This window comes from Parasteatoda tepidariorum, unplaced genomic scaffold (genome assembly GCF_982258835.1).
Source record: "Parasteatoda tepidariorum strain Cologne lab strain unplaced genomic scaffold, Ptep-v5.0 scaffold_104, whole genome shotgun sequence".
Taxonomy (NCBI): domain Eukaryota; kingdom Metazoa; phylum Arthropoda; class Arachnida; order Araneae; family Theridiidae; genus Parasteatoda; species Parasteatoda tepidariorum.
In genome coordinates this window covers 67,408-78,801 of record NW_028257463.1, presented here as the reverse complement: position 1 = coordinate 78,801, position 11,394 = coordinate 67,408, and the positions used below count along the sequence as shown (strand labels likewise).

Below are 11,394 nucleotides of genomic sequence, written 5' to 3'. Positions count from 1 at the left end.
CGCCTTGCGTTAGTTAACCATTGAAAGATGTCTTTGAATTTTTAAAGCATTTTAGAACGCTTATTTCTTCATTTTAAGCTTCTCAGAACACTCTATTTCGCATAGGCATACATAGTAAAATTTAGGGTCACGCTGTGTACCCCCTAAATGACCTATAATTATTTCCTGTGGTAGGGTACACTATTACCCTCTAATATAATACGTGGTCCAATTTAAAAATTATAGGTCAATATTAAGGTCCGATACAGTGCCGTTAGTTAACATAGAAAAATGTCTTTGAATTTTTAAAGCATTTTAGAACGCTTATTTCCTCATTTTAAGCTTCTCAGAACACTTTATTTCGCATAGGCATACATAGTAAACTTTAGGGTCACTCTGTGTACCCCCTAATTGATCTATAATTATTTCCTGTGGTAGGGTACACTATAACCCTGTAATATAATACGTGGTCCAATTTAAAAATTATAGGTCAATATTAAGGTGCAATACCGTGCCGTTAGTTAACATAGAAAAGTGTCTTCGTATTTCCTTGTTTTAATGCACTATTTAAAATATACATAGTGTACCCCCTAATTGACCTATAATTATTTCCTGTGGTAGGGTACACTATTACCCTGTAATATAATACCTGGTCCAATTTAAATATTATGGGTCAATATTAAGGTCTGATATTGCGCCTTGCGCTAGTTAACCATTGAAAGATGTCTTTGAATTTTTAAAGCATTTTAGAACGCTTATTTCTTCATTTTAAGCTTCTCAGAACACTTTATTTCGCATAGGCATACATAGTAAACTTTAGGGTCTCTCTGTGTACCCCCTAATTGACCTATAATTATTTCCTGTGGTAGGGTACACTATAACCCTGTAATATAATACGTGGTCCAATTTAAAAATTATAGGTCAATATTAAGGTCCGATACCGTGCCGTTAGTTAACATAGAAAAGTGTATTCGTATTTCCTTGTTTTAATGCACTATTTAAAATATACATAGTGTACCCCCTAATTGACCTATAATTATTTCCTTTGGTGGGGTACACTATTACCCTGTAATATAATACCTGGTCCAATTTAAATATTATGGGTCAATATTAAGGTCTGATATTGCGCCTTGCGTTAGTTAACCAATGAAAGATGTCTTTGAATTTTTAAAGCATTTTAGAACGCTTATTTCTTCATTTTAAGCTTCTCAGAGCACTCTATTTCGCATAGGCATACATAGTAAAATTTAGGGTCACGCTGTGTACCCCCTAAATGACCTATAATTATTTCCTGCGGTAGGGCACACTATTACCCTGTAATATAATACGTGGTCCAATTTAAAAATTATAGGTCAATATTAAGTTCCGATACCGTGCCGTTAGTTAACATTGAAAAATGTCTTCGTATTTCCTTGTTTTAATGCACTATTTAAAATATACATAGTGTACCCCCTAATTGACCTATAATTATTTCCTGTGGTAGGGTACACTATTACCCTGTAATACAATACCTGGTTCAATTTAAATATTATGGGTCAATATTAAGGTTTGATATTGCGCCTTGCGTTAGTTAACCATTGAAAGATGTCTTTGAATTTTTAAAGCATTTTAGAACGCTTATTTCTTCATTTTAAGCTTCTCAGAACACTCTATTTCGCATAGGCATACATAGTAAAATTTAGGGTCACGCTGTGTACCCCCTAAATGACCTATAATTATTTCCTGTGGTAGGGTACACTATTACCCTCTAATATAATACGTGGTCCAATTTAAAAATTATAGGTCAATATTAAGGTCCGATACAGTGCCGTTAGTTCCCAGCAAAAACCTAAGTTCTGGCCATCTTCGAAATTACTGACGGTACTGATTGAAAAGTGAAGGTGCAAATTACTGTCAGCTGGGTTGATTGCTGGGCCACCCTATGAACTTTTGCCAACATTGTAGGAAGTGTTGGGCCTGTACATTACAAACAGCCGCATCCCGTCAGTCTGTATCTACCCAATGGGCCACCAAGTTAAAGTTGTCTGCTGCCGCCAGTGAAGCGGTCGAACGAGTAACTGTAACTGTGAATTTATTGTTTAGAAAAAGAAGCACGTTGGATTCTTATAATTTTCAAAAAAGGTAAGGTTTTATTTTTTTCTATTACATTGAAGTTATTATTTTAATCATTTTTGATTTACTATTGTTCAAATATGTTTACAACGTGCAGATTTCGGTTTACAAAGAACCGCGTTTGAAGTGCTGTTTTGGCGCTATGTTTTAGATTGGCAATCATCTTTATTCAATTAATACATCATAATTAACACCTTTCTAAAATAGAATAATAAAAAATATTAAATTCAATTCAATGAAAATGTACAGACAAATGTTTTATCAACACCAAGATCGCCGCCAAATTTTTAGCGACAATCGAGCAGTAGCACGCCAAAAACAAATATAAATTCTGTTGTATGATGACTCTTTAAGTGCAATTCATAATATGTTGTAGCATATGATATAAATCAGGTTTATCTAAGTATATTATGAAAATAGGTTTGTATAATAATCAAGAATTTTCATTAAAACTTATTTCTTTATGTTAAATAATATTTAGATTTTAGTTAACTAATTGCTGTTAGTAATATTAAAAATTGTTTCTGTTATATGTATTTCATTTTAATGAAATTTTTGAGCTAAATTCAAGTGTAAAAATAGGTAAAGGTTTAATAATTTATACTAAATAGTTTAAATTAAGATGAAAAATTTATTTGTACATGTTAATATAAATAATCGCGAAGAATCGTGCTGTGAATTCTTAAACAACCTAAAAAAAATATAGATTATGGAAAGTTTTTTAGCACGCAGTTGCTCATACTTAATTGTATATTGGCTAACCCCACTTATACAAAAAAAAAATATTACAAAATTCTTTTATATTTTGAAATCAATGTTAGGTTACTTCATAATTTTTGTTAAGAGTTAAGTGAATAATGTTTTTATTGTGAATTTCAAGTTAATATTCATATAAAATAATGCCCGATTTTTATAGGGATTACAAAAATATATAAAAGTTCAATACAATATGAAAACAAAATTCATACTCAATAAAAATAACAAACAACTCTTTTTCTATTAGTTTTAAAAATGTTAGAAAACCTGTTAGCGCTCTCCATGAATTTCTATAGGTTTTCTTATTTCTTGCTGTGTTTATTATTAATTTAATGAACTCGCACTCGTATTGGTAACATGCGATCAAAATTTCTACTTTTCGACTAGTTAGAGTACTAAAATCTACAGGAGCTCTGTACTTGTTGACAATTTAAATTACAATTATTTCCTGACCGCTATAGACAGAATATAATACCATTTTATTTACAAGTACAACTTCTTAAAAGGATGTTTGACCACTTTCGAAGTAGCCGAGGTGCTTCAAATTTAACTTGTATTCTATTGAGAAAACAAGTTATAACTGCTTCCAAATCACTGAAAGCTAAATTTATAATAATTTTTTGCAGAGAATCTTTCAGTGGAAATAAAAGTTTTTCAATTAACTCCTTGAAAGATTTTCAATGCTAACCTTATATTTTGTGATCCTAGAGCCGAACTTAGAAAATTTTGTTGTTTTATTGTTGACAATTCTGTTAAGAAAATTTCCTGACCTACAAGTTATTTTTCTCATTCTAATTTCTGAAAAATATTATTCTAATTTTCATTCAAACGTTTTGAGTGCCCGTTGTGTAATGCTTTTTAAATTTTTGCTGAAAGTTAAGCGAAATTTTTTTTACTGTATATCTCAAGTTAATATTCACATGAAAGTAAGACCTTTTTTTTCCTTTTACCTCTTTAAATGTTAGAAAACCTGTGCCAGTCCTCCATGAATTTCTGTAAGTTTTATTACTTAATGTATTTATTATTTATTGAATTATCTCGCTTTCATGTTTGTAACAATGGTAACTTGCAATTGAAATTTCTACTATTTTCCAACTGGGTGAAGTACTGCGCCTCTGTTCTCATCAACTTCACTTTCCAAGTAGCTGAAGTGCTCCAAATTCAACTCTTATTCCATTGACAACTTACATCTTATCACTTAAAGGAATTTTTTTTTTCTTAAACTAAATATCAAATCCTTATATTGAGCTTTGTATGGAAGTGCTAGACTAATGTAATTATTAATAATAGTTTATTAGACACAATATGCTTTAATATTAGATTCCATTGAACACTAATTTAAACGTAAATTTACGAGTAGTTTGAAACACGGCTTAACGAAAAAATCTAGCCGCTTTTTTTTATTGATAATTTTCTTATTTTATTTTCATAATCTGTTTTGGCTTGAGCAAAATAGTTGTTGTTTGCCTGTCAGTCTGACCACAGCAAAGTGAGGGTTTAAACGCACATATTTTAAATTATTGTACTAGGGGGCGAACCATATGGAAACGACAAAAATTTGATTATAATCAATTTGAAAAGTTTTTTTTCAAAATAAATTAAATTTCAAAAATGACTTTTATGTGAAACTGTTCTATTTTACATAAATTAAATTGAGAAAAGCAACTATTACCAACCAATTCCCCTGATACAAATTTTTAAATTTATTAATAATTAAAATGATTTATCAATTAACTTATTTTTTTTTTCATCATCTGCAGAATCTTTGATGTGCATAAATAATTTAATATTATTTTGAGAAGTAATATTTTAATTATTATTATTTGAATTATGATTTTAAAGAAGGATTAAGGACATTTTAATGTATTAAGCGAATTCATTTATAAAGTACAGTGAATTCTCACTTATGCACCAGTCTTTGGGACCAAGAGAAAAAGCGTATAAGATTTAAAAAACAGTAAGTTCATGCAAATAAGAAAAGCTTCAGATTCAGCAAAAGCTAAATTTACAATAATTTTTTGCCGAGAATCTATTAGTGGGAATAAAAAAATAAATTTCAATTAACTCTTAGGAAGATTTTCAATGCTAACCTTATATTTTGTGTTTTTTTTTTATTGTTGACAATTCTGTTAATAAAATTTCCTGGTTGAAAAGTTATTTTTCTCATTCTAAATTTCCTGGCCTACAAGTTATTTTTCTCATTCTAATTTCTAAAAAATATTTTAATTTTTATTTAATCTTTCTGGGTGTCCATTGGGTAATACTTTTTAAATTTCTGCTAAGAGTTTACCGTAAAATATTTTTACTGTATACAAGGTAATATTTACATAAAAATATGACCTTTTTTTTCCTTTTAGCTTTTCAACCTGTGCCAGTCCATCATGAATTTCAGTAAGTTTTTTAACTTTTATCATATGCAGAATCTTGGATGTACATAATTACTTTAATATTAGGTACTTTGAGAAGTAGTATTTTAATTATTATTACTTGAATTATGATTTTAAAGAAGAATTAGGGACATTTTAATGTATAAAGCAAATTTATTTATAAAGTGCAGTGAATTCTCCCTTATGCATCAGTTTTTGGGACCAAGAGAAAAAGTGTATAAGATTTTAAAAACAGTAAGTTCATGCACATAAGAAAAGCTTCAGATTCAGCGAAAGCTAAATTTACAATAATTTTTTGTGGAGAATCTTTAAGTGGAAATAAAAAAATAAATTTCAATTAACTCTTTGGAAGATTTTAAACGCTGGCCTTATATTTTGTGATCCTAGAGGCGAACTTAGAAAATTTTGTTGTTTTATTGATGACGATTCTGTTAATAAAATTTCGTAGCCTGCAAGTTATTTTTCTCATTCAAATTTCTAAAAAATATTATTCTAATTTTTACTTAATCTTTCTGGGTGTCCGTTGTATAATGTTTTTTAAATTTCTGCTAAAAGTTTACTGAAAAATTTTTTTACTGTATATCTCAAGTTAATATTTACATAAAAATAAGACCCTTTTTTTTCCCTTTTAGCTCTTCAAATGTTGGTAAACCTGTGCCAGTCCACCATGAATTTCTGTAAGTTTTATTACTTTTATCATCTGCAGAATCTTTGATGTGCATAAATAATTTATTATTTTGAGAAGTATTATTTTAATTATTATTATTTGAATTATGATTTTAAAGAAGGATTAGGGACATTTTAATGTATTAAGCGAATTCATTTATAAAATACAGTGAATTCTCATTATGCTTCAGTCTTTGGGACCAAGAGAAAAAGTCCATAAGATTTTAAAAACAGTAAGTTCATACAAATAAGAAAAGCTAGATAGAAAAGTTTCAATAGCTGAATAAAACTACAAATAGTTGTGAATAGCGGCTAAACCTTCTAATTGTTTTTAATGATTTCGAGTAATGTTTTTGTCATCTCTGTTTTCGCGTAAACTGAGTAATAGTAATCGCTATAGCTTTACATTCCTTGACCAAAAACTAACGTTTTAATTGGTGGTGGGAAAGACACTGCTAGATAAATTTTGAAAGCATATGGGTGGTATATATGGTGGTTTCAATGTGGGTGGTGTGATAGATAAGACACCTTATTCAAATTCATATAAAAAAAAATGTCTTCCTAGAAACAATAAAGGTGAAAAAAATCCCATAGGGAAGAAAAATGAACTGTATTACTAGATCCAGTAACTTATTTCTCTTTTATCTGTAACGAAGATTGTTTATTTGCTTTAAACTGAAAACTTTTTCTAAAAAATGGGATTATTTTTTTCTATTTAAACAAAAAATAAAATCAAAATTTTAGACTTTTAAAAAAAAATTGTGTGCTGAATTGAATATTTATTTTCTGAATGATGCATAAAGAATTATAATTATTATTATTTCCTATATAATGATCAAGGGCCTTTGAAAACCTTTGTATATATGCAAAAGGCACATAAAAGAGGTGGCGCAGAAGTGATTGGTCACTGTATGTAGTTTTATATTTTAATAATGGTTATTAATTTTCATTTTAATCGTTCACTTCCCTATTCAATGAAAAAAAGTGTTATATTTATAAATTTTATTGATGTATAGAAAATATTTTTTTTAAAATTTTATTAAGTACAGTAAGATTTTGATTGTGAAAACACAATCATATTTAAAAACCTACCTTGTTAACATAGCTTAAAAACGTGTAGGTTAAAGAGAAAAAAAAAAGTAACGACAAAGTACTGATTTGAAGCATCTTGAAACTAACCTGTACAATATTGAATGCCTTCTAAGACATTATTTGGTAGAAAAAATTTTTGCGATAAGAACAATTTTTTAGTCCAAGCAAATAAAATGCCCCGTAAAAGTTAAAAAATTCTTAATAAAATGTGTAAGTAAATTTAATTTATGGTAACTAAGAAATAATGTTAATAACACCTACATTTCACTTATTTATCTATTCTTCAATAGTACAAAATATTTTTATTTGGCAAAAATATATACACCTACCTTCTTAAAAACAAAAAAGTTTTCTTGAAACAGAAGTTTAAAATGTAAACACATTAGGAATCTCTAAACTAACATTTAAGTGCAACAGAAGCAAAAAGATTATAGAAATCTTACGATTTTATGAGTTAAACGAGATGAAAAACATCAGAACCAGTTTAATTGCATATTGAAATGTTGAAGTTTTTAAAGATTCTTTTTTAACTTTCCGCCCTATAAACGGGTTGTGGTTGTGTGACGTGGGCGACCCTGCTTCACCACAGGTGCCCACTGGGTAACGAGAAGAAAGTAGTAGTTCTGGCATTCCTGTGGCCAATGGGACAACCCCCCAATGCCTGCAATTTAAAAAAAAAAAGGGGAAAAAGTCTATAATAAGGAAACGCCCATTGTAACGCTCCTGTCCTTGGGCAATCAAACAGGTTTAAATGTTTTCAGTCTAATTTTTCTCTGAATTATTCATTAGATTTAAATAAGTTTTGTTTCTTTTTATTTGTGGCCCATAATGTGTGTATCCTATTACAGAGTTTATTTGCTAGAATTCGAAAAGTATATGTTGAAAGTGGTTAATGTGCAACTCCTGCTATTCTAATCTACAGAAAATGACAACTAATTTTTCTGTATCAAATAAAAATGCAGTGTGCCTCCTCGAGAAGGGCCAACCGTCCTCACTGCCCTTTGACGACACTGTCTGATAATATTCCTTTTAAAAAATTTAATGTGTAAATGATGATTACACACTTTTAAAATTATTTGTGTTAATAAGTTTGATTCAGATACCATTACAAATATTTACTTTGTTAATTCTCAACTGGTTAAATTTTTAAAAGATTTTTTTAGTATCAATAAGTTTATTAAAAGATTTTTTAAAAAATTTGAAATGAATATTTTTTTAAAAATATGTACCTTTCAATATTTATTTTTAATTAATCGTTTATTAGTTAATAGTTTAAATTATGGAAAAAGCCTTCAAGTTTAACAATATTTTTTTCTATTGCACAATGATTTTCTATTAGCATGTTTTTTTTCTTTGTAAGCTACAAATTTTTCTCATTTTGATAAAGGGTGAGAACTACTTTTTGAAATATACATGTAAAATAGTAGGTATAGGATGGTAATTTTACAGTTGTTAAGAATCAAATTCAGCTGTTACATAATAGTACACATTTTGTTAACTATTTACGGTGTTAATTAAAAGCCCTTTAAAAACACGGTGTACCCTTTTTTTTTTAGGAAGCACCTTTCCCTTTTTTATTCCTAGGCATAGTAATGGAGTATTTAACAAATATTTTTTGTTAAAAGAAGGAACTAAATTAATAAAAAAATTTGAAGAAAAGAAATTTCATCAGAGATGTAAACAATGTTATTAATATTTATGTAAACTTTTCATTTTTTGTCTTACATCTATACCAGTTATATAAAGACATTACGGAAATCGTGACATTGGTAAAATCTGTCGTTATTCTTATCTAGTTCTTGTGTTTTTTATATGAGGAAAACATTAATTTCACAAAGCATCACCATTAAAGTAATTTAAGAATTTATTGATTTATAAAGTTATTACAGAATTGTAAAATTATCTGCCTTTTTAACTAGCAAATTTTGAGCAACCTTTTTTCATATGGTTTCAATTCTAGTTTCAATTCAATACATATTATTGTTTTGATGCCTATTTTAATATGAAAAATGTTGTAAATTTTGAAATTTTTTTTGTCAAGGGTATACAATTAAAAATTTAATCATAAAAGTAAAGCGAAAAAGAAATACTATTGATACATTCGTGCATGTAAGTAATATATATTTAAAAGTAATTTTTCTACTATACCTTTCCTTGAAACAATAATTTACATTAGAATATCATAATTGTTTTAAATATTAAATGCAATAAAATTGAGCACCATAAAATTAATGAAGAAAAAACTGCATGTTTTTTAAAATTAAATATTTTCTGAGAAAAGGTGAGCACAAAATTAAACACCCTGAATAACTTTTCATTTAACAGTTAGATTTTCATGTACTAGTTGTCAATCTTAATGGGTTCGTGGGTCAATATTCAATAATTTCATTCAGAAAGGAATTTTATGTTCAAAATCTTTCTAAATTATAAGACAGGTGTATGTTTTGCATGGTGTTACTAATTTGAAGACTAATTTGATGAGTCAAAATTTATCAATGAAATGATAAAAGCAAAAACTTTTCGATAGAAATTTTAATTTTAAAAGCTCATTTTCACAAAAATACTTATGTTTTTAAAATATACGATTTGCATAATTTTTATTTTATTATCCTCTCTTTCAGGAGAACTCTTCTGTGCTATTCCAAGTGATTCTATGTAGACAAAGATATGATTTCTCTGTTGTTTTTATTATTTTTAAAATTAAATTGAAATTTGTGTAATATTTGTATTGATTAAGATTATGTCTTTGTATTTAAATGTCTTTGTATAATAAAATGTTTGCAAGAGACAATGTTGATTATTCATTTAACTAATTTCAGGGTACATTCAATTCATTCCATGACTATCTACATTAGTACATTTTTGTCCAATACACCTATTTTTTGTTAAATTTGCTGCAAGACTAAATATAATCAGTAAAACATGAATTCATGATCAGTATCGCACTAAATGATCATCTCTGGACAGCCTCTTAATATTATCGGCTGTAGGTTGTATTTATTTTTGTATAGGGTACAATAGTATCACACTAGATTCCTTAAGAACACAGCTTTTATTTTAAACATATATATACTGACTACAAGCTATTATAGACATATATATTGACTTCAAGTTAAAACTTGAAAAATTACTTGTGAGATACAGAATTTTCATAATTCTGGACAGCAGTTTTATTATTCTGCTTTTAAGTAGAATATCACTGTAAAGAAAAGATTATTACATATGTTTACCTAGTTTAAAAATGTATTGATAAGTGGAAGCATAGATTGTGCACAGCAAATCTTTAGGACTAAGAGGTTGAACTGTGTAAAAAATATTCTTTGCATAAAACAATTTAAATGAAAAAATTAACCTAGAAATATTTTCTTAGTTCATATATTAATAATTTATTCAGAAATGTATTAGATAGCTAGATATTTATTTAGCTAATTGAATTAAATAAAAATTAGGTTTGTGGGTTTTAATTACTCCTGTAACTAGGTCAATGACCTCTCGTAAACCTCTATAAACTAAAGGGATGCTGCTGGGTGTATATAAATTGCTGGCCCTCAATTATTGATTCATTGATTACCCTCTACTGGAAAATGTCGGGCAATCACTCACCCAGCGCGTTTTAGACAGTAACTGCTGGGTTAGGTACTACCGGCCATCGATAGGCCGGTATTGTTGGCTCGACAGAAGGCCAGCCATTCACTTTAGTACAGTTGAAAGTGACTTTTGCCGGCACAGACCCGTCGCTTTAGCTGGTGGCAAACAGCAGTTTTGTGGAGCTGGACCTACAGATTTGTTTTTGCTGGGTTAACATAGAAAAATGTCTTTGAATTTTTAAAGCATTTTAGAACGCTTATTCCTCATTTTAAGCTTCTCAGAACACTTTATTTCGCATAGGCATACATAGTAAACTTTAGGGTCACTCTGTGTACCCCCTAATTGACCTATAATTATTTCCTGTGGTAGGGTACACTATAACCCTGTAATATAATACGTGGTCCAATTTAAAAATTATAGGTCAATATTAAGGTGCAATACCGTGCCGTTAGTTAACTTAGAAAAGTGTCTCGTATTTTCTTGTTTTAATGCACTATTTAAAACATACATAGTGTACCCCCTAACTTGACCTATAACTATTTCCTGTTGTAGGGTACACTATTACCCTGTAATATAATACCTGGTCCAATTGAAACTATTATGGTTCCATATTAAGGTCTGATATCGCGCCTTGCGTTAGTTAACCATTGAAAGATGTCTTTGAATTTTTAAAGCATTTTAGAACGCTTATTTCTTCATTTTAAGCTTCTCAGAACACTCTATTTCGCATAAGCATACATAGTAAAATTTAGGGTCACGCTGTGTACCCCCTAAATGACCTATAATTATTTCCTGTATTAGGGTACACTATTAC

General features: G+C 28.8%; 1 long non-coding RNA gene across 4 annotated transcripts; it reads left to right on the top strand.

The window, feature by feature from the left end:
* The first annotated feature begins 1,814 nt into the window (after positions 1-1,814).
* LOC147800791 (uncharacterized) lies at positions 1,815-9,783 on the top strand. 4 transcript variants are annotated; one of them, XR_015431189.1, is made up of 4 exons: positions 1,815-2,100; positions 5,205-5,238; positions 5,867-5,911; positions 9,614-9,783. It is a non-coding gene; the product is annotated as an uncharacterized LOC147800791 (long non-coding RNA). The 4 variants fall into 4 exon arrangements; XR_015431190.1 differs by having other exon boundaries at positions 3,813-5,238; XR_015431191.1 differs by lacking the exon at positions 1,815-2,100 and adding an exon at positions 2,196-2,511.
* The last annotated feature ends 1,611 nt before the right edge of the window (positions 9,784-11,394 follow it).